We start from the raw sequence: 25682 nt of genomic DNA on the forward strand, positions 1-25682 counted from the left end.
CACGTGCCTGTTCTGCAACACCAAGGCACCACGTACAAACTCTTCAGAAACCTTCTTAATAAGCATGTAACTATTTGACAGAAGTAAAAAGCAAAGAATCACATTAAAAACTGAAGAAAACCTTGTAGCATGTGTTTAGGAATTGCCTGTTACATTCTCTGTTAAGACAACTATCTAGAGTAGCAATTGGTCACATCTCACATAGATGCATCTGTTTTTCTCTCAGTTCATTGAAAAAAGTTGAGCATGCCAAGAAATCAAATTCCAGTGAAGTTATTCTGCCACCTGCTGTTGCTTTCAAGGATATACTGGATAATTTAATGCAAAACTTTTCAATTAAAAAAAAATCCTAATTAAAAAGGGGAGTACCTCCTTATTGGAGAAAAAAAAATCTGGTTATTAACTATAAACCACCAATATACTACAATCTTTTTCTCTTGTTGACTTCTCAAGTGTATGACCTAAAAGATACTTATTGCCAAGATGGAGTGGGCTGGGAGTGAGAAGGGGAGCCTGGTGCAAGTGAAAAGCTTGGTGGTTAAAAAAAAAAAAAAAAGAAATTACAAAACCTCATAAAACAAAGTATTTTCATGAATCTTCTAAATTTCATACAGGAAAAAATGTCTGAAAGCAAAGCCTTTCAGTTTGAAAATTGTGATCCCAAACACTGCTGGATTACAGTATCAAAATAATTTTTTTTAAAAAAAGAACGGGTCAAAATTAACATTGAAATTCACCAGTCTACATTCATGGAATGCGGGAAAGAGAAAATAAAACAAGTGATATTGAAAAGATAACTCTTCTAACACCTTCAGTTCCAGCAGTAATATAGCCGAGGATTTAGCAAATTTGACACGTCCTTTTACAAAAAGCCAGTGGCAGTAAGGTGGACATCCCAACCTTGCTGCTGCAGTCCCTGCCAGGCGGCAGCACCCACCACTGATTTTCAGGACAGCAATGACAAGTGCCACTCCCTCATCTCGGGCCACGCACACCACAACCTCACTAGTATGGTTACATCGTATGGTGTCCTTATGTTGCTCATCGCTTTACGTACTCTTAAGATGTTTGTCTCCAGTGTGGGCAGGTAGCAGTAGTATCAGAAGAGTTCAGGGAAAAAACTAAAAAGAATGGGATGCCCAACAAAGTTGGGGGCAGGAGAGTAACTCACTGAAAGATGATTCGCTCACTTGAAAAATGCCTTCAAATTTTTAATTATTGTAACTCATAAGAAATATCGTTCTAAATGTTACCCAAACTACAGGACAGAAAAATCTCTTCTAGGAGAAAGAAACCCTGACTTCACAAAATGAACATCCATGCAACAGTCTGCTCCATACCCTACCCTCTCCTACAAAGGTTTCCTCATATTAATGGGCCAAGAGAGCCATGGGTGGCCTCTCATCCACACAGCATTGGACTAAACTTGCTTAGCTCACGAGACCAGAGGGGGATCACAAGACAAGACGGCACGGTTAACCACTCTTTGTATTAAACAGACGTATTCAGTCTACTTTTCATGTAGAGCACTACGAAAAGCTTGTTCCACCTTGCAAAGTTTGGCAGCTGCCCTCTGCCATTTAGAATGAATATTCAGTCATTCCTCCAGGCCCTTCAGCCCTTTGATATCCTATTGCCTGTTACACATCAGATAGGCGTACACCCCCTTTTTGCCAAGCGGCACATGCATGGCAGCTTCACACTCTTTCAAATGAAGCCTTCTAGCAATTTTTGTTTTCCCCCTTGGTCAAGTACAGACATTAGTTCTCCAGACAGCAGCTCTGCGCCCCAGTGCCGGTGCTTCTCATGGCAGTGCTCCAGCAGCTCCCCGAATGGAAGAGCATCTCACCCGCTGCAGGGAGCCCCATGTAGCTGCCCTCTCTCTGCTGCGGTGGGAAAGGCGGGGAAGAACTTGTTGGCAGAGTTAAATGAGCTCAGCAGTATTTTTGCCTCTTGATTTCTACTAGATTTATCTCATTGCTGAGCCCAGTGAGCAGACCTGCAACGTTAATTACTGCTTTTTGTTTCAAAATGAAATTCTATTTCAAATTTGCATACCGTGGCAAGGAGATTCTGACTAGATCTTGAGGCATTTATATATACCCATCAACTTTGACTTCCATCTGTATCAAATGATTTGTATGTGCTAAGTATTATTAGGCCTATATTTTGAAGGAGAATAGCAAATGTGATTAAAAGACAGGCAAAGAAAATCTGTAGCAGAGCTAGATCCTAATACAGATCTTGGCCTGTTTTTCCTTTGTAATCAATACTAAATAAACATGCAAAAAAAGCACATGCATGTATAAAAATCAATTTTAAAAAAAGGTGTTTTTACTAGATCTGGTTTCAGAGTTCTGTTTTCTGTACTAAAATGGAAGGTCATTCTGCACAAACTCAATATTTTTTCTGTTCTTGAATTCTGTTATCCTTTGCTGCATGTGGATACGCAGTTGTTACATTAAGAATTTATGCAGATGTTCTAGTTTTTACAGTAGACTAATTTCCTTGTCTGCAATAGATGGAAGCCAACTAGCATTTCTTCCAGCCTGTCTTGTTATATTCCAACATGATAAATTTGGGTTTTTTCCCCCATAAGGTATTTTCCCATAGGAATTCCCATAAGGAATGTTACTCCTTGCAGTGCCCTGTTCATATAATTCTTGCCCCTTTCAACAAGGCAGTTAATTAGATACTTCTCCCCTGAAGCCAGATCATCTATTGATAAAACAAGATGTACTACCAAGGCCACACCCTATGATTTGATTAATTTGTTCTCTGACCTGTTTTTAATCACACTTGGGACTTCAGTTTTTAAAGGAAACATACCTGGGCAGTGTGTAAAAAGAGAGGTCAAGTAGATGACATCTCAGAGCTGTATCATAGCTGGATTGCCCCCTCCCCCAGTAATTTAAAATGTTAATTACCGTGCATTTGATAGTGACAGAAGTTACACATGACAGACTCTTATAAGATAAGAGCAAAGGCATTTTTGACACAGTCCTCATTTCAACTGAGCATTAACAAAAGACCGCCAGAAGCAAGACAAAAGGAAATCCAACCCATTGTCCACTTCTGAGTCTAGTAAAATAATCCACAACACAGCCACATTGGGAAGAAAATCACGATTGCCCCACCTTCCCTTTGATTTGGCCATGCTGGTCCTACCAGCTTCTAAGTCCAGAAGAAACACTTCTCTTAAGATCTCTTACCCATTAGTTTATTCATTTTTTATATATATATATACACTAAGAGATCTTAACGAAGATGGAGTAGCAGAAATGCTAATGTCCAGTGCATTCAAAAGTATCCAAAGACTGTATCAAATCTGTTGTATAATTTCTCATATACTGACAAACTGCATTATGCTGTATCAACTACTGCACACTGTCAAGAATTATTTATACCACCGCTGAAGTGCACACATTGCTGTGACTGAGCTGTTAAACTACGATACAGTGCAGTGGGTGTGAATGGGAAAGCAAAAATCCTTCAGCCAAGTCAAATGTGAAGACTATTTTAGGGAAGAAAACAGAGATATTCTTTCGGAATTTACCTAGAACACTTAGATCTCCATGCAAAAAACACGAAGTGCTTTGGTGAGCACAAAATGTTGAAACCATGGGTTTGTATCTCATTGATCACATACCCTTCCCAGCAGCAATCTCGTACTCCAGGACACGGGCTCAGACCTGACTCAGAGGGAAGAACACCTCTAACCAAACTGCCAGCAACAGCTCCTGGAGCACATGTTTGTTACCCACACACCACCCTTTGCAAGGTTGCCATCCATTTACTGTCCAGACTCAACCTTACTTAATTTGCGAATTGCGACAAAAATCACAGCCTGAGGCGGTGGAGCTATGTAACTTGTACGTTATGCACCTTTCATTAAAGAAAGAGTAAATGGTGTAACCTATTAATGAATACATCTTGCAGGGCCTGAAAAATGTGAAAACAAACAAACATTTCATAATACATATAAAAAGGCTTTTCAATTAACATCCTGTTTTGAATACATGGCTGATCCACAGCAGCCCCTGGCAACAGTCTGCCAACATCTCAGCCCAGCATGCTTAGACACTTCTGGCAGTGCTTCCATTCCTCTACACATCAACAAGAAGCCTGTTTATTATCCAGCTTGCCTGATCTATAGTGCAATGCGGCCAGGACCTGAAGCTATTTCCTTAAGATTGAATGAGTCAGGACATGAAAATTATTAATTAATCAACATGAAGAGGTTTAAAAGCAGCGAGAAAACTGCTCTGAGTAAAGCCACTGTAAAGGGAGGATTGCAGCATTCAGAATGTCGGGGCTTTCCACAGGCTGACAGTACTGGGACGCTTTGCTATTTCTCTCTCAACATTGTGATAAGAGCAGTGGACAGATAGACTATTTGTTTCTGGTGCTACATTCAGTAAGAGAGATCTACAGGGTACAGCTATAAGACCTTTTGAAGGTAAATATGATCATGCTGTGCCTGCGGTCCAAGCAGAACGGAAAACATGTTAGTGCAATGCCAAGACTAAGCTGACACACAGTGCATCTTCTCAGGGTTCAAAGCAGAATCAAAGCAAACCCACATCTACCTGTGAGACACTGTCGATACTGACACGGTATGGAGGAAAACAGCATGTAAATGCAGCAAATGAGACAGATTTACTTTTGCTACAATGAAGAGGTACCTTGCAGCAGCCTCCATTGCCCAGCTGACAAGAAATACAACAAGCTAGGGAAGGTGCTGGTACCTGACTCCTGCGCTGTCTGGAGCCTCAAGGTAATTAAAGCACAGACTTAACCAAAATCCGGAAAAAAAAAAAAGCATGCTAGTCGTCATTCTAGTGCTCCTCCGTGCAAATCACGTGGCAGTATTATAGGCATTAATGCTCTAAGAGAGGCCTGGCACTGAAATGACGGTAAATTTTAGTTAGTTTCTGTGTCTTAAACAGCAAAGGGGCTATGGAGCATTGTGTTATTTAAAGGGAAGAGAAAGAGGCAAAGTCAATAGTTTTGAGCACTGGCATTCAGCTGCTCTACTGTGAAAACATGGATGAAAGCAAGCAACAAACTTAGGCACAAGTATATACAGCTTAAAAGTATTTGCTGCCCCTCAATTAAAAAACATTTCCTTTGCTACAGTAATACGTTTGCAATGGTGAGAGCTTTTACTTAAAATTCCCCTCATTTTATCTGTTGTATATTTATTTTGTAATATGCATGTCGATGTTAAAACACATTTATATACATAGACACACATATATACTTTATATATGGAATTCCTTCCAGTTTTTAAGGAAATGTATTGTTTCCAAAGGCTGCCACTGTTATAGCCTTAGACAATGAGAGCTTCACTACAGAGATTAATTACAGTAGGGACAGGGCAAAATAATCTTTTCCATGCTACCTTATCACAGAGCTGCCAAACTACCTCTGGTCAAGTTCCTTGTCTGTAAACATTGAATCTTCAAGTGCTGAATAAATGATGGCATTTGTAACTTTTGCCAAGCTAGTAAGGCCTGAGATCTCCAACACGTTTCACATGAATATGAAAGAACAACTAGATGACAGCAATTGCTGGGCACCTATCACCTGGCAATAATCAGTGATCCAGAGGAGTATAGTTTACTATGTTTTGGCTGAGTGAACAGTCACTGATTAGATTGCACTCTTGATTTAAACTTAGGAAAACAAAATGTTTTCCTCGCCTTCTCTTTCTTTGCTTTCTCCTTGTGTCCTTCATATTAGCTAAATTGAGTTACAGCAGTCCTGTTTATTCAGCAAATCTCTTCACAATTACATTTGAAATGGCCAAGGATCCTCATCTTAAACAGATTTAAAATAGTACCTCCTGCAGACTTTGCGGTCTCCCTATTTACAGCTCACACAAGGTAGAGAAACTCAGGCTCAAAAGTAGATTGGGAATATCAATATGTGTTTTGGAGTATGTAACGTACCATCCGTAACACTGGTCAACGCAGTTGCTCCTAAAGAAAGGGATACTCAGTGCTCATGACTTTATCAAGCCATCTACCAGCAGGAAAAAAATCAGTAAGAAACCAGTGGTGATGATTTTACTTAAAATGGGCCTATAGCCTTCTCTTTAAAAGCTGACCTTGGTGAAAGAGTCTCCTTAGAGGCTTTAAGGAAGGCTGAATTTATAATGTAAGAGCTCCTGGCAGCTTTCATCACCTCAAATTACAAAGTGATTTCGATCAGTGCTGAGGATCTAGAAGGATGAATTCTGTACTACTTTATTGGCTCCTGCTTCCCTTGCAAGCTGCTCACACAAGATCACAGTGGGCAATTTGTCTTCTTCCAAGATGACTTTAAATTCAGTAAAACACAATCCCATCTCTTCTCCCTGTTAGTCTTTGTATCCAAGTACACACATACATGACTGATATCCTGTATTTGGGAGAGCAGGGTGATACAACTCCCTATAGTCCCTTCTAGACTTACGTCCTATGTGCACACACAAGACCCATAGGAGGTCTTGTGTCCATAGGAAGAGAAGTTGCAAGGTGTCCTGTGTGCCTTGCATCTTCTGTTTAGTATCATGCAATCCTCCCAGACACAAGTAAAAGCCAGCTTTAGATCTGGATAGATGATCTCAACAAAGGCAACACATACAAGAAGAAACAGCCAAAAGGCTGATTTCACTTTTTACTGGGGGTTCCTTCCCTCTCAATGTAGAGGATTGCTTCCAAGCTTGCCTGGATTCAACACCACTTCCAGGTTTATCAACTGCAATAGTACTCTCAACTAATTAAAGGCAATTTTCACAGTAACTATTCCTATCAAGCAAAGATATTACAATTTTTATCCATGTTTTAAACAGCTCCAGGGGACATCACTCAAGTTCCTTCCATTGAGAAGTGAAGATGAGATTCATACAGCAACTGTAATTATCAAATTGTCTGTTTGTAAGGCAAGCGAGACTAGCAAAAATTCACCACGTAAATGTGCCCCACACTCCACTTCCTTCTCCATGGAGCATTTCACAGCTTTGCTTTCAAGTCCATAATACTCTACGTGACCACTGAGACAAAGGCATCCCCAGAGTGTTACAAATGATGAAACTGCAATATCGGTAAGGAAAAGAATGCACTATTCTTTGCAGGGAGCCTCTGCACACAAATCTCAGGTCAGTGTGAGCTTATCACACACACTGCTCTCTCATTCTTACAACAAACTAAAATCCTTCATTTACAATAGGTAACACAAAATAGTAGAAAACACAATTCTCTGGAATATTTCACAATTTGCCTTTTTTTCTTTTTTCTCTATTTTTAGCAGGTATTAGGAGATTAGAAACACATTCTCAACTCTTCCCTACAAATCTGAACTGCAAAAATTTAGGTGTTTGAAATGTATAAAGTTTATAGTGCACCAGTTTTGCGTGAACTCTGCTTCTCTACGTTTTCTAGATGTAAAGCAAAAATACTAATGTCTTGCCAGAAAGCATGATTTAAAAAGAACTAAAGCATAGACTTTGGCCATATGTTAAGGCTCACTGAATTCAAAGTGTGAGTCTTCCTGGATCAGCGTTGTAGTCTACTGAAAAGATCTTATCCAGCATATTAAAGTTTCCATTTTAACTTAGTTTTCAGCCTTACTTTAGGCATTTCATTCAGCTTGGACAGAAGCAGAGTGGACAGTTGCACTTTGATGAATCTGTATTTATTTCTAGTCAGTTCACCTTCATACATTATCACTAATAAAGCGACATTTGTGTGGCAAACTGTCAAGGTGCATTACTCAAAACCACCTTTTGCAAAAGAGTTTTTATACAGCAACAGAAATAATTCTTTTCACTTGAGGCCTGCAAAGGTTTTTTTTTTGGGGGGGGGCGGTTTGGGGGTTCTTGGAGATTTTTATTTGCTAGAACTCAGCTTGGGACAAAATTAAAATGCAATGTTCCTTTAGGAAAAGGGCTGATTAACAAAACCAACACCATATTTATGCAAACTCAGATAAGGACAATGAAATCTCATACCTCAGAATATAAACAGTTGCTACAGTCCTCATGGGAGTGTTTCCCCACTCACCACTCCATTGCAAGGGCAGGGTGAGGAAGGGAGGAGAGGAGGTGGTGCCTTACTCTGAGCTAAACAGAATGCAGAAGACAGACAGACGGATCTGCTGTAGTAAATCTTATGTTCCTTAGTCTTTGCCATCTGGCAAGTGATCCGTGGCTCATGTGAAACGAGTGGGTGGTCATGGTCCGGTTTGTACTAGACATTTTTTGGGATCACGGGAAAACAAAACAAAACATTGCAATTGGCACCGACCGCTGCTCTTGTTAGTGGCTTTCAACAGGCGAAGGACCAAACAAAACTGAAGACTAAACCTTTCCCTCCTACAGAACTGGTCACAATTTCAGAAGGAGATAAAAATAAGCTTGTATAAGAAAGGGAAAGTTTGCAATGCCTCTGGCTCTGTCATTCCTTTTGGGATAAAGACAGCAGAGATTTCAGCCCTTCGGACAATCAGTGACTTTACCTTCCCCGCTCTGGTAATTCACCCTTCTATGAATATCAACTTTGGAACCATAAAAGACACATGAAATTTACAGCTTTGATCTCTTTTTCTGGGTAGATCTCATCCTGAAATCTTATTCTGACATTGTATAAGGTTATTATCTGGAAAAAAAAATTTTTTGTCTTAGCATAATAGGCTCAACAGAGAGATGGGTAAACAACTACATGCAGGACACAAGCTGGGGCATTGTTGCCAGCCTTAAATTTGTTTTAATAACAGCTGTGGAAAGTGAAAGCTCTTTTATAAAACTTTATTTATAGATGAACAACAATGCTTAACAGCAGATTTTCTACATTATGGAACTATATTCCAAAGGTTATCCTGCTGAAAAAGAGCCAAATACTACAGCATTTTCGTTGTTTCAAATTTAATACAATGCAGATTTTTCAAGCACACATACCTTTAAAGGAAACCATATGGTAACGGCAGACTTGCTTTTCCTTAACAACCTAGAATGTTTTCATTCTGAATTTCAAGTTAAAAAAGGGTTCAGAACTGGATACGTACAACATTCCTTTTATTTCAAAGAAGAACACTCATTTAGCATATGGCAATAGTGTGAAAAAGCACCATTAGGTATTTTTAATTCAATATACCAACTCACAGAGCAACTTCAAATCATACTTCAGCCGTGGTTGAAAAAAAAAAAAAGCAAACCCTAACTCCTGTTTGCTCAAATAGCATCAAAGCAGCTACAAAAAGGCAAGCTGGATTGGACTCTTTCCATCATCTGGGAATGAATATTGAAATACTATTTATTTATTTTTAAGGATTTGCTTAATAGCTTATAATTTTGAAATAAAGGCTTGAAATAAATAATCTTGGGAGTTCTCAACAGCTTTCCTTTAACAAACCAAAACTTACATGGGAACGTGAAGTAGCCAGACAAAAATACTAATCTGGCTAAAACTATAAGATTAAAAAAAGAAAGAAAAACATTTTTCCTATAATCTCTTTAACATTTTAATCTTAGACATTATTTGCAATGACTGTGGAATAAACATTTACAGACCAAAGTTAGGATTTTGTTTATGGTCCCTCTCCACTTCCCCAGTTTTCAGGGATACACCTGGTTTCTCCAGATCCCAGGGGGAGCTTGTAATACCAGCAAAAAAAAAAAAAAAAAAAAAGGGCATTTTCAGACTTGTTGACCACATGTATTTGACACAGAAGATGATGTGTATGGGAGACCATAATTTTTTGTGATCGTTTTTCAGTATATAACTACACATTTAAAATCATCACAGTAAATGTGTACTGAAGAATTCTAGATGTTAGAAGAAAGAAAAGTTACTAGCACAGCAGAACAGTTAAATCTACACAGAAATGTAATCTACAAATACCCACTTGGCTATCCTTTAATGAAAAATTAGCAAAGGCAAGGATGCGTTAAGGTAAAATTACTGTGGTTTGCTTAGCTATGCTTTCTTTTGTTCTGTCATAGCAGTATAGAGTCTTGAATCAACAGGAAACCTCTTTCATCCATCTGATGATACTTATCAATAATGAAGTCTTTCAGAGGACGTGCTGTGTTTCTAGGTACTTAAAATATGTTGACGTTTTGACAATGCATGTTCTTACCCCGTGTTAGTCCAGCAATAGTAGACAACGAGAAGCCCTGGCAAAGCTGATCGAAACCTGTCTAGGCCTGACCATCAGCAAGATGACCCTAAACTCGCTTTCATTGCCCCCAAATCCCTTTTAGAAATGAACTGCCCAAACAAAACCAAGGAATAACAAATGCAGCAATACATCATTAAACAAATTCTAAAGCTGTATCTTCACTGCAATTGGACTGCAGGACAAGCACGCTAGTAGTAGGTTTTCTCCAACAACAGCAGAGAAGCGCGAGAGTGTCAGAGGCTGGAGAGCACACTGCTCAGGCTTATTGGGAACACTGGGTACTTACGTGGGTTGCTGGGTCAGATGTGCCTATGCAAGCTGCGACTATGCCTGCAGCAGTATTGTAGACATACCGTAAATGTACCCAACATTAAATCAATCTGTTAGGGTCACATATTTCGAAAGCAGGAGTATTTCCTTTGAAGCTATTAATTCTAAAGGAGAAATGAGAAATATATTGCTAATGTCCTGAGAGATAATACATTTCTTTGAATTCAATAAAGGAAAAACAGCATTCACATTTGCACGATGGTTTTTCTTACTTACAAAAATAACTTCTCCAATCTCATTGAACAAGATTAGAAGATTTCATGACTGATTGGTCAACCATGAGCCAAAATATTTTTTAAAATAAATAACAAAATTTATAATGGAATACTATAGAACCCAATTTGTTACGGCACATATAGCTTTTCTGAAGTCATCAGACATGGCTGCTATACAATTTTTAACCAGTGGGCAAAGCAGGAGTACAGCACAATTTTCATAAAACTTGATAAGGTTCTGAAGAACAGACACCCCCCACCCGCCACCCACCCAAAAAAAAAAAAAACCCAAAACCAAAACCCTAACACGACCAAGCTGTTGAATCTCTTGTCAATATATACATGAAGTGAGAGAAGGGTAAAGGAAGGTCACTGAACTGTTCTCTGCTCTCTATCCTGTTGTGTGGGGCTTGTTCTTCCCTTAATGCACATGCGCAAAAATTAAGGAAGATTTTAACAAACCATTCATATTATCTGTGGTTGTTCCAAACCCCACTGAAATCCAGAGTAATTATTTTTACCAGCTGGAGAGAAAGCGCTTTAAAAAAACTATTTTAATATCTAAAGTTGCTCATATAGTAGTTATGGAAATACTTTGGATTAAAACACACAGCATGCCAAGAGTTGTTATACTGATATCTTAATTTCTACAGGTCTTTAATCCCAAAATAGGAAACTATACAGGCCTAGTTCCATAGGCTTCCTGTAGATTGGGTTTCCACTAATATTAACATGAGTATAATGTGATGCTGATGCCAAATGGAAGATTCCCATTTTAATCTTTATTCTGTTCCCTTGAAGGCAGAGGGAACATCAGCAGCTTGTAGAAAGAGAGGATGGCATTGATTTTTCCAGTAACACTGTCCACTTAAAGATGTTATGGAATTACAACCTCAAAAAAGTGTGCAAAATAAATATACATTTTATAATTTTTAATACCTGGATGCCATAGGATGACTCCTGTCTGTAAATATAAGCTCTCTAATGTCACTGAAGTGTAGCAACACCTGGGGTCGGAAGAAAGCCACTTTTCAACAGCATACATGTTACCCAGTTGTTCATCACAAAAAGCCAAAACCCACCATTTTTATAGCAAGGACAGTATAAGTAAAGAAAATTCAGGAACTTAACACCAACTTAGCGAGTAACAATTTGTATGAAAAACTAAAATACTTTAATCATAGCAACTAGACTTGGCCTTGGCTTCATACTTCTTCATAAAAGCTGCCTTTAAACCAGTCAGGATTCTCCAAAACTATATTCCACAATCTACTGTCCCACCATGATGGGGATGTCCTACATACTAAACATTTATGTGGAGACTGTTCTTCCAAACACTGTCCCAGCCACATTCTCTCTCTTTGGGTTTTTTTTGTTTGTTTGTTTGTTTGTTTTATTGTTGTTGGCTTTTTTAAAAAAAAAACCCACCACCACCACCAACAAACCAAAAAACACCACGCGAAAAAACCCAAGAAAAAACCAAACTCACAGTACTGGAGTATCAAGGTGAAGAAAAGCACTGAAGAAAAATAAACAGTGGAGGAAGAACCAGCAGATGTTCCAAGCACGGGACAGCTCAGACCTACTATGGAAGGACAGAGGGTTAAGTCAGCCCTGCCAGGATTTGAGTTTATGATTCTAGAAAAATAGGATTTAAAATGTAATGCATAGACCACATAAGCATTCTCTCTCTACAGTGCTACACTGGACATGTTGACATACCCTTCTTAACAGCAAATTATATCAGGTTATAAAAAAGCTTGACTGGAATTTTGGAAGCTAACAGGGAGAAGAAATATTTAGTAGCAGTTGAAATGTTTTCCTTGTCACTTTTTAATCACATTTTCTGAGAGGACACCAATGAAAAAAATATTGATAGCTGCTCATAGATCTTTCCATTTTGAAAAAGAAAACCTTCTTTAATTGTAACACCCTTTATGCTTAAGATATTGCTGGAGTTCAACACCAACTGTAAGGAAGGCCTATTTGATTGCTAGGAGGTGACTGGTATCAAATATAAGGCATTCTTCTGGTACAGCTACAGGAACTGTTAAAACCAACGGTTATCAGAACTGTCAAATCTGCAGAATCCCTGATGCCTTCAGGAAAACTTTGGAAAAGATCACCTATGTAGTAATACTTCAAGTTAATATCCATAGCTGTCTTGTAACGCAATACATGCTTCAATTACAATTTTTAAATAAATGCTTGTATAATACACAAATGTAGCAACCACACTGTGATCAAGTCTAACATAAGAACAGTATACAGAATGAGAGACAGTGTTTTACAGCTTAATGTTCAAGCTGATAAACCCCTGTGGATCTTAGTCAAATAATTCCAGTCCGGCAGCAGGTACCAATCCATGTGCACGGCCCAAAAGGCAGATGCCTGGCCCAGAAGCTGGTAACAAGCAGCGAGGTGGATTCAAATTCATGACTCTCACTTCAAAAAGAAAATGTCCTCCTAATCAAACTATGAGTTAAGATGAAATCCAGAGTCTTTATGCCCTTCTGTTCATCTTTGGCTTCCACAGAGCAAAAAAATAAACAAGGAAAATTCTCAGTGCTGAAGGCTACGCAAAAATGAATCCTAACTCTGTAATAGTCAGAAGAGTACTCCTCTTACCCAAGCACTAGCTTATATATTGATGTCAATTACAAAAATGTCCATTTGCACAGAATATCACTCTGAGCAGGATCTAGGACTATTATTTCAAAACAGTGCTCTAATGGATTAAAATCAGACTCTTTGCTGTTCTCTCCCAGGTCTCAAGAACAGTGCCTTATGCCGGCAGCAGGCCCTGCTCCAGCCACGCTGGCCCTTACAGGAGGTCAGTATCTACATCTGTAGACCACCATTATCATTTGCACTACATTAGCACCCATAAACTCTACTCACAGATCAAGATTGTGCTGTACATCCTGCACTGTACAACCCCAGAAGAATATACGGACACCACACTCAACCCACCTATCCTGCTCCGAAAGACCTTCAGTGAACAATTATGCAGACAGCTCCAATGCAATTGTCTCCACTGCATGCAGTGTCATTATTTCCAGAGGAGAAACAAAACCCCAAAATACTGTATAGACACACAGACTTTAATGCATAGCGTTCTGGTTCCACATCAGTGACCCAGGCTATGGACATCACATTATGCAGCAGTAATAAGGGGTCTATAGTCCCATCAGTCATCCTGGTCAATCCATGGCTCAAATGCACTTTTGATATGTTCACATTTTTGCACATCTGTCTTTTCAGGCCAGGCCCATTATGCATCAGCCTTAGCTACACACATGTTGTGTCAATGAAGAACTACATAAATGCCACCGAGCTTAAGTAATCAACCATCCATTCCTATATAGTCATAACACATTATGACCCCCTTGTAAATAGGGACCAAAATATGGGAAGGGTAAGGCTCAGATTCAACTCATCTAAGTAGTTGAGTGAACAGCATGGGTTTGGAATCCTTCCTTTCTCAGATTCCATTAGAGTTATGGGGAAATGGATGCAAATGAGCGTTATTTCTTGGGGGGAACAGAGACATGAGGGGGTAATGTGTATGTACGTGCTGTGCAGTGCATGCAAAGTTTGACATAAAAAGGATGTGCCACATAGACCTCAAGCTGGCAGGTAAATCACTCATAGATGAGGTAGACTCTCTGTGTGTGATGCCATGGTCTGCAGACACAGATTCAGTGCCCTGCTCTAACTTTAAATCAGATAAAAGAAGGGGCCCACAGCTTAATGTTGCTCTAAGACTCATAGAGTCTCTCTAAAGACTTGCATGAAGTCAAACATTTACTCACTTATATCACCTACGGTACAAAACTGCCATCACTTGGTAAAGTATTTCAATTGCTACCAAGCTGGGCTGTATTTGAAATGGCAAACTACAGGTGAAGATCACATAGTCCCAACGTAACATCCCGATTCATCCACTCTCTCCCTGTCGGTCTTGGCAAACACATCAGAGACTACAACAGAAAGGTTCTGGTTAATGTTTACACTGCTCAAAGCCTCAATGACATTGCTCATTTTCTCAGACTCACCCACACTAACAGTAAACATCAGTTTCATGGGTAAGGAAAGTGCCACAAAAGAAATCGTTAAAAACAACTAGAAGATGATTACTGCCTTGTGACTCCAACTCAGAAGCCTGAAACTTGAATAGAATTAATTTTACTTCCTTTAACGAGTTCCTCTGCTTCCGTCATGCAGCTAATTCAACACATTTCCTCCTGCTCTGATTATTAAAAAGAAAAAGCAGCTAGTATAACATGAAAGACTGGCATTATTGCCTTCTGTGACACCAGGATATTTTCCAAAGCTACAGCTAAAAAATGACCAGTGAATCTTCTGATCCCTTGGTAGGATGGGCATACAAAACTTGACATAATGCAATCACTACCCAAAAGGCATTATTTACATGCAATGAGGTTTGGAGAGCTGGGACTTGGTGAGACAGCACTACAACAATGGCAGGAGAGAAGTACAGCAGCTCTGCCCCTGCCTCAGTGCTGAAAACATCAACTCGAATTACTTTTTCCTTTATCTTCTAGCCCTTTGTAACCATACCTACACAGGCACATGTATTACAAATTCACTCTACTTAACTCAATTTTAATTCATGCTAGTTCAAATAATAAAATGAAGGTGTTCAACCAGCTTCACCTTTGGTTTTGGTACAGCACAGACTGCAGTGAGACCTACAGTCTCCCAGCAACTCCAAATACCACCAAGTTCTGTCAAGAAAATACTTGTGAACTATTCTCCTATTCATTTTACTTGTCTACTTCCTCGCAGGTGAAAATAAATATTACTTAGATGAACTGATCCTATATTACATGAATTTGACAGAAGTAGAAACACTTTTTTGAACATTTATTCTTACATAAAACCCCTCAAAAATACAAAAGTAGACTGAGACTTAAAATCTCAGCTATTGTATTGGAAATGTTTTCCCAGGCCAGCACAATGGAAAACTTCAGTGGGCAACAGATCAGACCTTAAATTCCTTTCCTTCCAAAGCACTTATTTTCATGCTATCAAGCAAACGAAAGTAGCTTTAACCACAGGATAAACTTCCTTGGAGATTTAATTGGATTAAATCAATTTCTACATCATCAAAGCCTTAAGACTTGTATCTGCCATTTCTAAGGGTGAGGGACCGCAAATGAAGAAAAACCCCCTCTAGCTTGAGTCAAACAAAACCACCAGCTGCAAACAACTCGCTGCAAACACCACATGTGTACACACAGACCTCTGGAGCAGGGCCCTCAGCAAACTCTCAAACCAAGGATCGTAAAGCACAAACATCCATGTGTTCCAGGTATCACCCCATGTTAAGCACAACTATGTGCATCTGCGCCCATATGCCTGATGGTTTTCATGCATCTGACTCTCAAGCCCACTGAAATCCTTTCTGCAGACTAGGTCGCGCTCCCAGCTCCTCTAGCTCCTAGATGCCACCTCAGCCACGCCTGCTGCAGGAGGACGTCCCAGAACCTCAAGCTGGAGAGGAGCAGGTTACGAATCTGCAGCTAAAAGAAAGTAACAGCCATAAACCTGTGGTGTAGTATTTCAAAACGACTTTGTTGTACAGCGCACACTCATGCTGACAGACCATGCTGACTTGGGTAACGAGCCTAGCTTTGCCCAACTGATGGCTGACCTGAGCAGAAGGCATTTCAGTTGAAATTTAACTTGTGTACACAAGACATGTTGTACTGCTGGAAAACCAGAGATGTTGCAAGTGTGAGAGAGCCCCACGCCATTGGTTTGTGTGAAAGTCAGTCTACAGTCCACAGCCTAGAAACAACAACATTATCTAGCCAACGGCAAACGGCAGTCAGCTATTGCTCAAGCGTTCTGAGGCCTGCAGAGCCAAAGACTGGAGTTACACAATCAAGATAACTTTTCTACTCCGCCCTGCTGGGCAAATGCCTGCAAGTTTTCATGTGGAAGGAAAAAAGAAAAAAAAAAAATTAAAAACCCAGTATTTTCTTAACTACACCCTTGAAGTTTCACTCTGCACTTAACAAGAGAAACTAAACAAGGAAATGTCAATGGCCATTTTCATTGGCGTCAGTCATGCTGTAGGCCACATCCAGCAAACCCAGGAAAACAAAGGCAAATTAAAGTAACTATCAGTTACAACTTCATTAGCTGTACACAGAGAGGCCTATAGGAATACCCAGCCTATTTTCCTACCAATGCAGCACTGTCTTCTCTGCAGTATATTTTCCAGTATATCAACCTAGTCTGGTTTTAAAAGTTCCAAATATGAGAAATTTTGCCAGCTCCAAGGAAAATTTACCACATCCTTTCAGTGGTGCTTGGATCTTCAGCCAGTTACAATCACATGTACAAAACTAAGCCAAACAGTTTTATGCTGTGTGTTTCATCCAATACAGTTTTTTTCTAACACCATAAAGCCATTTGAAAAGCCTAAGTTAGAAGAGAATGCATATTCAAGGCAAATTATTTCCATGTACAAACATCTTTCTAAGGATCTCTAAGTCAGTCTTTATTAACTTCAGTTAATTATCTCCTGATTTCCATTTTAAGGTAGCTGTAAGTCCTGTTTCAGAGATGAGGAAACCTGCAGGTAGACTGAGCACTGCCATTACTTAAGATTATATAGAAAACAGAAAGCAAAGCCAGGAACAGGGCCAAACTTGCACAGTACCCTAATCTACCGATAAGACTGTGCATTTTAAAGCTCAAAGGTGGCAAACAAGTTTCAAGGGGCCATGACCATCCTTTCTTTCTGGAGCCAAAACTTTACCCCCTTTTTAAGAAATGGAACACCATATGGAAAAATCTGAAACAGCCATTTTATTAAACCATGTCTTGAGGAAGTAGTAAATAGCTTGAAGAAATTTCAGATTAAGATCATGTGAATCATTGTTAATTTAAACAAAAATTGGTCTACAAAAGCATTGCATTGGTATTGTTTTCACGCTTGGAAATGCTTCTCAAATCAAGAAGGTTTTGTCACTGGCTATATTGTTTTTCCTTCTTAGTGGAAGCTTCCTGAAGAGGAAAAAGTGAAAGAAGACATGAAAGTACCCATGGAAGTGAAAATAGAAGAAGAAAAAGGCAGCTTTTGCATTTAGAAGTCCCATCTGTGAAAGAGTTTGGATTCAACACAACTGTACAGCTGTGCAGAATTAACTGGGGTTTAAGGACTCTACCAATAAAAAGTATTGTGAATCACCTTTGAAGTCTCAGTTTAGCCCTTAACTTGCCAATATTCTGCTTTTTGTTCACGCTTAAACAGTACTATGCTTTCAAAAACTGAAGTTTTACTTCTTTCTTTAAAGGTTTCCTGACTTTCCCTCCCTCTGAGAGGGCTGATGTACAGCTAGGATGATCGTCCTTCCCACCCAGTAACCAGGGATGCGATGGAAGTCAGAACATGTCTTCGAGCACAGAATTTGATTTCAAAGTTCTGTCTTTACCGCAAATCTTTTACTTGTGGTAAAGCCACAAGTGTTTTACCAGATCTAGCTACAGTGAAAACAACTCAATGGATATAAATATCATCACACATTTGCAGACACTGGGCAGAACCCACAAATCTTTCTTTCTGGACAGCAGCCAGTGGGAGAATCAGAGCCTGTAAGGCTTTGCGAAAGGAAACAATTCAGCCTCCTATAACAAATGTGCTGTCCCTAAAGAATGGTGTCATGGAAATCAGAGCACATAAGAACAGGAACACATTAAAAAATTACATGCTGCACTACTAACCAGCTTTCCAAACAACCCCTTAAAAGTGATTTTATAGTGGGCAGTTATATTAAATGTATAAAAATATAATAAATCCTCTCTTCACATTTTTAAGTAAAGTAGGTGTGCTTCTCAGAATTTAAAAGCTACTTCTTGGGAAAGATGGCTAATTCTTCCCCTCTTGAATGTAGCTGTATCTTAAAACTGCTGTTTCTACTGGAAAACCAAATGGTTAAGTGACATGAGGAGGCTCCATAGTTTTTTTCCTTGGCGATTCCTGCCTAACATACTCAGTTTACAAATCCAGCCTTTCTAAATACTACCAGGCTGTAAATTCTACATGGAGTCATGTCTCTGACATCCCACCAGTAATGAAACTTTTTTTTTACTTGAAACGTAACCATTAATTCATGAAAGAGAACAGTCTGGCTTTATTGTTTTCTTAACGTTGTGCATGTCCTGCTTAATCAATCTACAAGAAAGCTTATTTTTTAAGTAAAATGAGCATATCTGATTTCCAACATGATATATAAACTAATACCAATTTTAAATTATTTCCTGACCAAACCAACACTTTAAACACACCCCTTGCAGGAAAAAAAAAAAGGAGGGGAAAAAAAAAAAGGTATTGATGTTAGTTAAGAAAGACTAGTATTAAGTGTTTCTAATGGAGTTCCTGTCCATGTTGTACCCATACATACCAGTTAAAATGTAACTCATGTTTCCCAGTTATCATCAGCATCCTTCCAGCTGAAGAGGTCACTTCGGCACATACATTCACTAAACAAGCTGAAGGAGCATTAGAAAGGAAAAAACCAAAGTGCCCACCCCATGTATTACCCACCCCATGTATTACCATACAGGACAAGAAAAGGCATCAATGGCCATCAATTAACGGCTGGCCATACTCATCCACTGCTAACATTTACAGGCAGAAGTCTGTGATCTGTATGATTCCCCTTTACAACACCAAAGGACCCAATTCAACAATCCTGAGGAGTATTTTGCATGCTGAATAGTTCCATCACACACAAGCTTATGGAGAGTACCCACGATTAGTTTTAACACTTGAGTAAGACACCATGGAAGGGGCAGAATGAGACTCCAAATAAACTAAAAATTAATAGGTGAGGAAGACATAATTCATCTCTTAGGAACACCTATTTAATTGTGCTGGTTTGCAGCAGGACTGAGACCAGTCCTCTAGACAAAACTGGACTTTGTTGTTTTCTACTTCAACTTCTATCTTATGCAACAACTTCAAATAACTTCAATAATAAATGAATAGCCTATAAATATTGTTGTAACATTCCCCTCTGTAACACAACCCCTTGCTTTCAGTCCTGTTCACATTTCCATTCATGCACCATATATACAAAGAGGTTGTTTGTATCATTGAGTGAATAAGAGCACTGAAATCAAACCAAATAGTAACCCCAAAATTACATAGAGGTTTCTATTCCCTGTGTAAAGGCAAGGAGTCCTTTCTAACTAACTCTACCATACATCTTACTACTGAATTGCAAAATAATAGTTATTTGCAAATGATTACCTCCCCCGGTATGAAAACTCTACCACCTTAAGGCAAGCAAGGCTGAACACATGGACTGCATTAAACAGATCTGCTATTTGAGAAGCAAAACAGACAGAATTTCACCTACGACCCGCTCCCGCCCCTCTGCTCCCAGTGCTATTTAACAGACTAAATGTACAGTACAATGTTTTTAAATGTTAATCACAATTATTACCTTCCAGAAAGCACGAGATAAAGCCAGATCTTTTACTAACACACATAAAGCTTTTATCTTTGCTATCTCTGACACTGAATGCCGTGTGTGATTCGGTTACGGGAGACTCAATGAAAACTTCTCTTAATCCACATTACTGCACTTCAATGCAGTTTCCCTTCCCAAAAATACCCCTCAGCACTTCAAATATATGATGCCATTGGACTGTGTCAGAGGACGTTAGGGGCTTCTGCACCAGCACTGTACCACAGCTGTTTGGCTGGCCGGCACTGCGGTCTCTCGGTTTGCTGAGCAAAAGGTATGGTATCCAGTGATACCTTCTATCCTGATGCATTTCCACTTCTCCCTCACGGTCCAATTTATTGCAGAAGTGACAGGGACATGAGAGCCACAGTATGGTTACAGCTCTTGTGGAAATTTCTTCTACAATTTCAGGCTAAGGAATGTCTTACACTTAAATATGTATAAGGAGTGTCTCCTAGATGTCAGCTAATATAAGCAGTGTATTTGATTACTGCCAAACAGATGATGTCTATTAGGGAAAAAAAACCCCAAACAACTGGAAAACACATTTTTGTGCATGACATATGGAAGAGAATAAATCATGTGAAACAGGTGTTAGTAACATCATTTAATGTTCAGATATCACGAGGATAAAAAAATAATTACATGGACCTATATAAAGCAGAAGAGCATAATAAGGGAGCTGTTCCATATGACAGAAGCAGCTTATGGATGCAGCTCCAAAGGCAACTGCTACTGTATTTGATCTCAGTGTTATTTTCTAAATTCAAGGCTTCTTGTTTATTCTTCTAAACTACAAGCATGATGTAACTATAGTTTTATTACCATACTTAACAGAGTACTGAGCTACTCAGTTAATATATTCATGTTATACTACAACATACTCCTTCACTAGACCTTGGCATTGCTGGCTAGACTGTATCTTAGAAGTCCTGGATATGTTTTGGGATGAGGTCATGAAGTGAGTGAAAGTACAAAGTGAGGGATAGTAGAGGACAGCCCCATTACAGGAAATCATAAGCACAGGAAAGCTATCTAAAGAAAACAAAGCTGTCCCAGAACTGTTCTTTCCTTTCAGTGATAATGAAACTTAAGCCAGAGTCTCACAAACTTGTAGAAGAAAACAAAAATTTGGAAGCTATGAAGACCGTACAAATTAATTTCTTAAGTTCTTAAACAGAAGAACAAAACTAGTAAAACCCAAAATACACACACTTTGCATATTTGAAACAGCCTAACTAGAATTACTGTAATTCCCAAGAATCAGAGGAGAGGCCAGCTCTCCTTTCTGCTTTTAAAAGAATGCAAGGTCTCATTCATACCCTAATGAGTGACAGTAAGGGAAGGCACGAACAGCTTTTTCACTAGTAAGTTTTGTAATTGTGCAACTTATGGTTTTGATCATAAATGCAAGAATACAACAGTCAGGAAAGAATTTCTTTGCTTCCAGCACTCTTCTCCCTCTGAAGTAGTAATTTGACTACTGCCAGAAACTGTGTGCTGCTTTTGTCAGACTGACTACATCACGGCTGACGTTAATTTGAGTTCACAGAATTCGGGTAAGTATGAAAAGCACTGCTCTCAGACGTTTCTTGAAGGACCACTTTAATTCAAATATATTGTCCGGGGGATTTCACATAAATGCAGCCTAACCTTCTCGACATAACATTGTATGCGATACTTCAAATCCTTGAAATATTTTTCTTTTTGTCTGCACCTACCACTGTAAAATCAGCTTCAGGATTAAAACCACAGTCAGGCTCTGCCTACGTGCCACAGGAGAACAGCAACATGGCCACCTGATGAAGATTACAAAGATTACACACATGAAAGTAGTTAGAGTGGTTAATCTGCTACTACACCTCCAGTAACTGGGTGTAGCTGCGCCCTTTCTAACAATGTCAAGGTTGTACTCATTTGGCCGTTCACAACACACAAAAAGACAAACAGTTTCTGGCACTGAAACCTACCTCAGTCTATTTAGAGCACGTGGGTATCTCAACAATGATTCAGAGCAGGAATAGGTTGAGGTCACTTCTCGGCCAGACATGACGACTTAGGACAAAAATATTTTAACTCTCTGTGGGTTGGTTTGGGTTGGTTTTGAAGCAGTGCCTCTGGCAAGCAGAAAGCCGCAATTCATTTAGTGTAGCAGAGAATAATTTGATTTCTAACCTTAACAGACCTTCCTCCTCAAGAGACAATTACCCAGAACAAATGCACAGCACAGCTGATTCAGCTGGACCTGGAATAGTAATAAAGGCAATCCTCTCAAAAAGGCTCAGCTTCTGGTGGCTTACAGTATTTTTAATGACTATTTCAATTACAGGAAATCATTTGCCATTTACTTATTCATAGATGTCTCTAAAAATTAATCTGGATAAAAGCAATTTTGGTTTCTATATTTACTCACAGAGGCATGCAAGACACCTAGTGCAAAAGAAGCTCCTACATTCACCATCCCACCATGTGCTTATCTAACCTTGATGCAGAAAGAGCTGATGTGGAAGTGGAAAGCAATGGAAAAAGCAATACTATTTAATCAAGATTTCCATTTTATGCATCTTATGTGCATCAACTGGGCCCTGCACATTCAAATATATAAATGAAGTATTAAGTATTTGGTGACATACACTGACTCAAGAATCAGATGCACACAAAATATTCATAATTATTACATGGAAAATACTAGAAAACAGCAATACTGACAGGTTATGAGCAGCTCACGAAATTCTGATGCACAGCTTTATCCCATTCTAATACTATTAATTTTTACTAAAATCTGTATTCAGAGATATGAATAGCTCTTTCTCTATTAAAAAGAAAATTGAAGCTTTTCTCAATATCGCTTATTTCCTGTACCGTTTGTTTTTATCTGGTACTGCTAGCAAATATTATGTGCACTGCTGAACTGCTGTATTTTCTATGTTAGCAATCCTGAGAGAAAAAAGTAAATGCTCTCAAAGCATGCTTTGGTTTTTTCATGATGTAATGGCCTACAGACAATCCATTAAAAACTTTCAGAGTAATATGTTGAGTCAATCTTTATTTTTTTAAACAAACATAAATCCATAGAAATGATCATGAAACAAAGCTGAAGCCAATGCATTGCATATTTATGGTCACAGGCACCACAGCACAGTTTGGGGCATATATTAAGAATGCTACAAACACATGAAACTCTGAGAAAATTCAGCAGGCAATGCACACCAAGATGTGGATATAAGACAATTAACACCCATTCTCATGGGAAATGTTACTTTTGCCAAGTGCAAAATTCTGACACAGAATAATTACAGCACTTGAGGAAACATGATTTTTTACCAAAAAAAATCCATTAGAAATAATTACTTTTCAGATGCAAAAGAAGAGTTTTAAGTGAAAAATCTGGTTTTCCACCCTAACAATTTAAATACTTGAATTTCTTTCCTATACATGTTGGCTGTCTGTTCATTTCCGGTCTGTAAAGTTCCCTGCTCATTTTCCCTGTGTCCAGTATGCACAAAGTCTGAAGTCAAGCAAATGTCCATATTGAATGGGGATGTAAAACTTTAGAGCCTGAGCTGCACATTGCAGATTAAGAGGTGGTTTGTTGGATGCTTTGCAGTTATTCTGTGTGTCCACATCCTCATGCTTAAACATTCTTAAAGAGAGCTTATGCTAGACTCTCAACTCTTAAGTAAAACTGGGTGTATGGCACTTGGGCTGCCAGAAAATCTTCTTTTATATATTACATGCAGTAAATGGCAGAAATACAGTCATATGTGCCATTTTTTACATGTGTGCTTTTAATACCTGAAAGTTTTAACATATGCTTCCAGCAATTTAGGACGTTTTCATTTATCAAACACCGCCGCCGGCCCAGGCAATGCTTCCACAGATGTTTCCCTGTGCAGCACTGCCAACCTGAGCAGCTCACATCAGTACTATTTCTGCAGTGCCACATGTCAAGCTGGGGAACTAGTGAAAATTTAAACTAACCCCACCTTTTTTCCTTTTTATACTTTTTTTTTTTTTAAATTCATTTATGTTTCTTGATCCAGTTCATAGGTGGCCTCCGAAAGAGTTGTACCAATCCAACCGAACAGAGAAGGGTAGAAGTGCATCACAGAAGTGACCTTTTAGAGGATATCAGTACACACTGGGTGAAGACGTCACAAAAAGTGCCACAGCCATTTCGACACTGCTCGTGGGTGGGAATGATCACTGTGGGGGCAGTTACATGGCGCTTCTGTTTCAGCAGCAAAGCAGGCTTGAAAAATTGCCAATGTTGCTTACCTTCAGCTACTCATTATCGTCTCGTGCCACATTTTTTCAGAAGGTTATTTTTAGCTCGGATTATTTCAGTAAAGTATTTCACTGCATGACACCATAAACCCTTAGGCTGGCATTGAAGGGGCTGTGAAGCGCAGCACAGGGAAGGGAGCTAATATCCACCTTTTTAATTGGCTCCATAATAAATGGAGAACTGGAAAGTCTACAGAACTGCCTGCAGATACACCTCATGACTGCGGTTTAGCAAGAAGCTTAAACAGATACATTAAAGTCAGTAGATCTAAGTTCAAAGTTCAGTTTGCATTTTGAGGTGGTTTGCTTTTTTGATTTCTTTTTAAACCCTGAATCAAAACCTATATTCACCTCTAAACATGTTAAATCAAATGTATGAATAAAAGACAATGTCCACCTATCACCAATATTTTAAACAAGAAAAGTCTGTAGAAAGCAGCAATTCTGGTTTCATTAGACCAACTGGTGTAGTTACTACAAAACCAAAAAGCCTTTCTAGCAAGCACTTCTTCAATTAGCTCAAATTTATATTCTTGTTAAAAACAACATTCCCTCTTTACAGGTACAAGATGAGAATAAAGGAAGAAAACAAAATTTTTAAAAGAAGAAAATTAATCAGACTTCTATAATAAGAAAAGCATTTTAAAGCTCCAAAATCACTTGTCCTGTGATAATGTCAATAAGGAGAAAACATCACAGAAAGCATGGAATGATTCAATTAGTCAACTGATCATTATTGTAAGAATCCTACTGTGTGTACTGTACTGACATACGTTCCAGTCAGATCACCTGCTACCATCTCAAGTCTTCACTTTCATTCAGGATTCATTCCAGGAATTTCAGAAGCAAAAGAACCCATTTGTTGGGGAACATAACATAAACCTAAACAAACTGTATATGCTAATATGAAAGGAGACACAAGTATGAGTTAATACTAAGACAAGTACAGAGATTAAAAAAACCCCGAACTAGATGGACTAAAATCACATCAATATTACTTTTTCTTCAGTAGAGTAAGTTAGGTAGATTTATTCATCTTGAAGGTTACTGCGACAAGTCATTCAAATTCTTTGACAGTGTCTGAAAAATGTCAGCAATCATGAAATTAAGATGGTATTGTGCAAGATATCAATAAGATACCATCTGGAGTAATACGCATTTCAGAACAGGATAG

General features: G+C 38.8%; 1 protein-coding gene and 1 long non-coding RNA gene across 12 annotated transcripts in view; both read right to left on the bottom strand.

Moving 5' to 3' along the window:
• Positions 1-25682, bottom strand: part of RAD51B (RAD51 paralog B) — a 467347-nt gene that overhangs the window by 271341 nt on the left and 170324 nt on the right. The gene's annotated exons all lie outside the window — the stretch shown is intronic.
• On the bottom strand, positions 10561-12289 carry LOC129206574 (uncharacterized). Its single transcript, XR_008577206.1, has 3 exons — positions 12199-12289; positions 11649-11716; positions 10561-10598 (listed from the first exon to the last, which is right to left on the bottom strand). It is a non-coding gene; the product is annotated as an uncharacterized LOC129206574 (long non-coding RNA).

The sequence above is a fragment of the Grus americana genome, chromosome 5 (assembly GCF_028858705.1).
Source record: "Grus americana isolate bGruAme1 chromosome 5, bGruAme1.mat, whole genome shotgun sequence".
Classification (NCBI taxonomy): Eukaryota; Metazoa; Chordata; class Aves; order Gruiformes; family Gruidae; genus Grus; species Grus americana.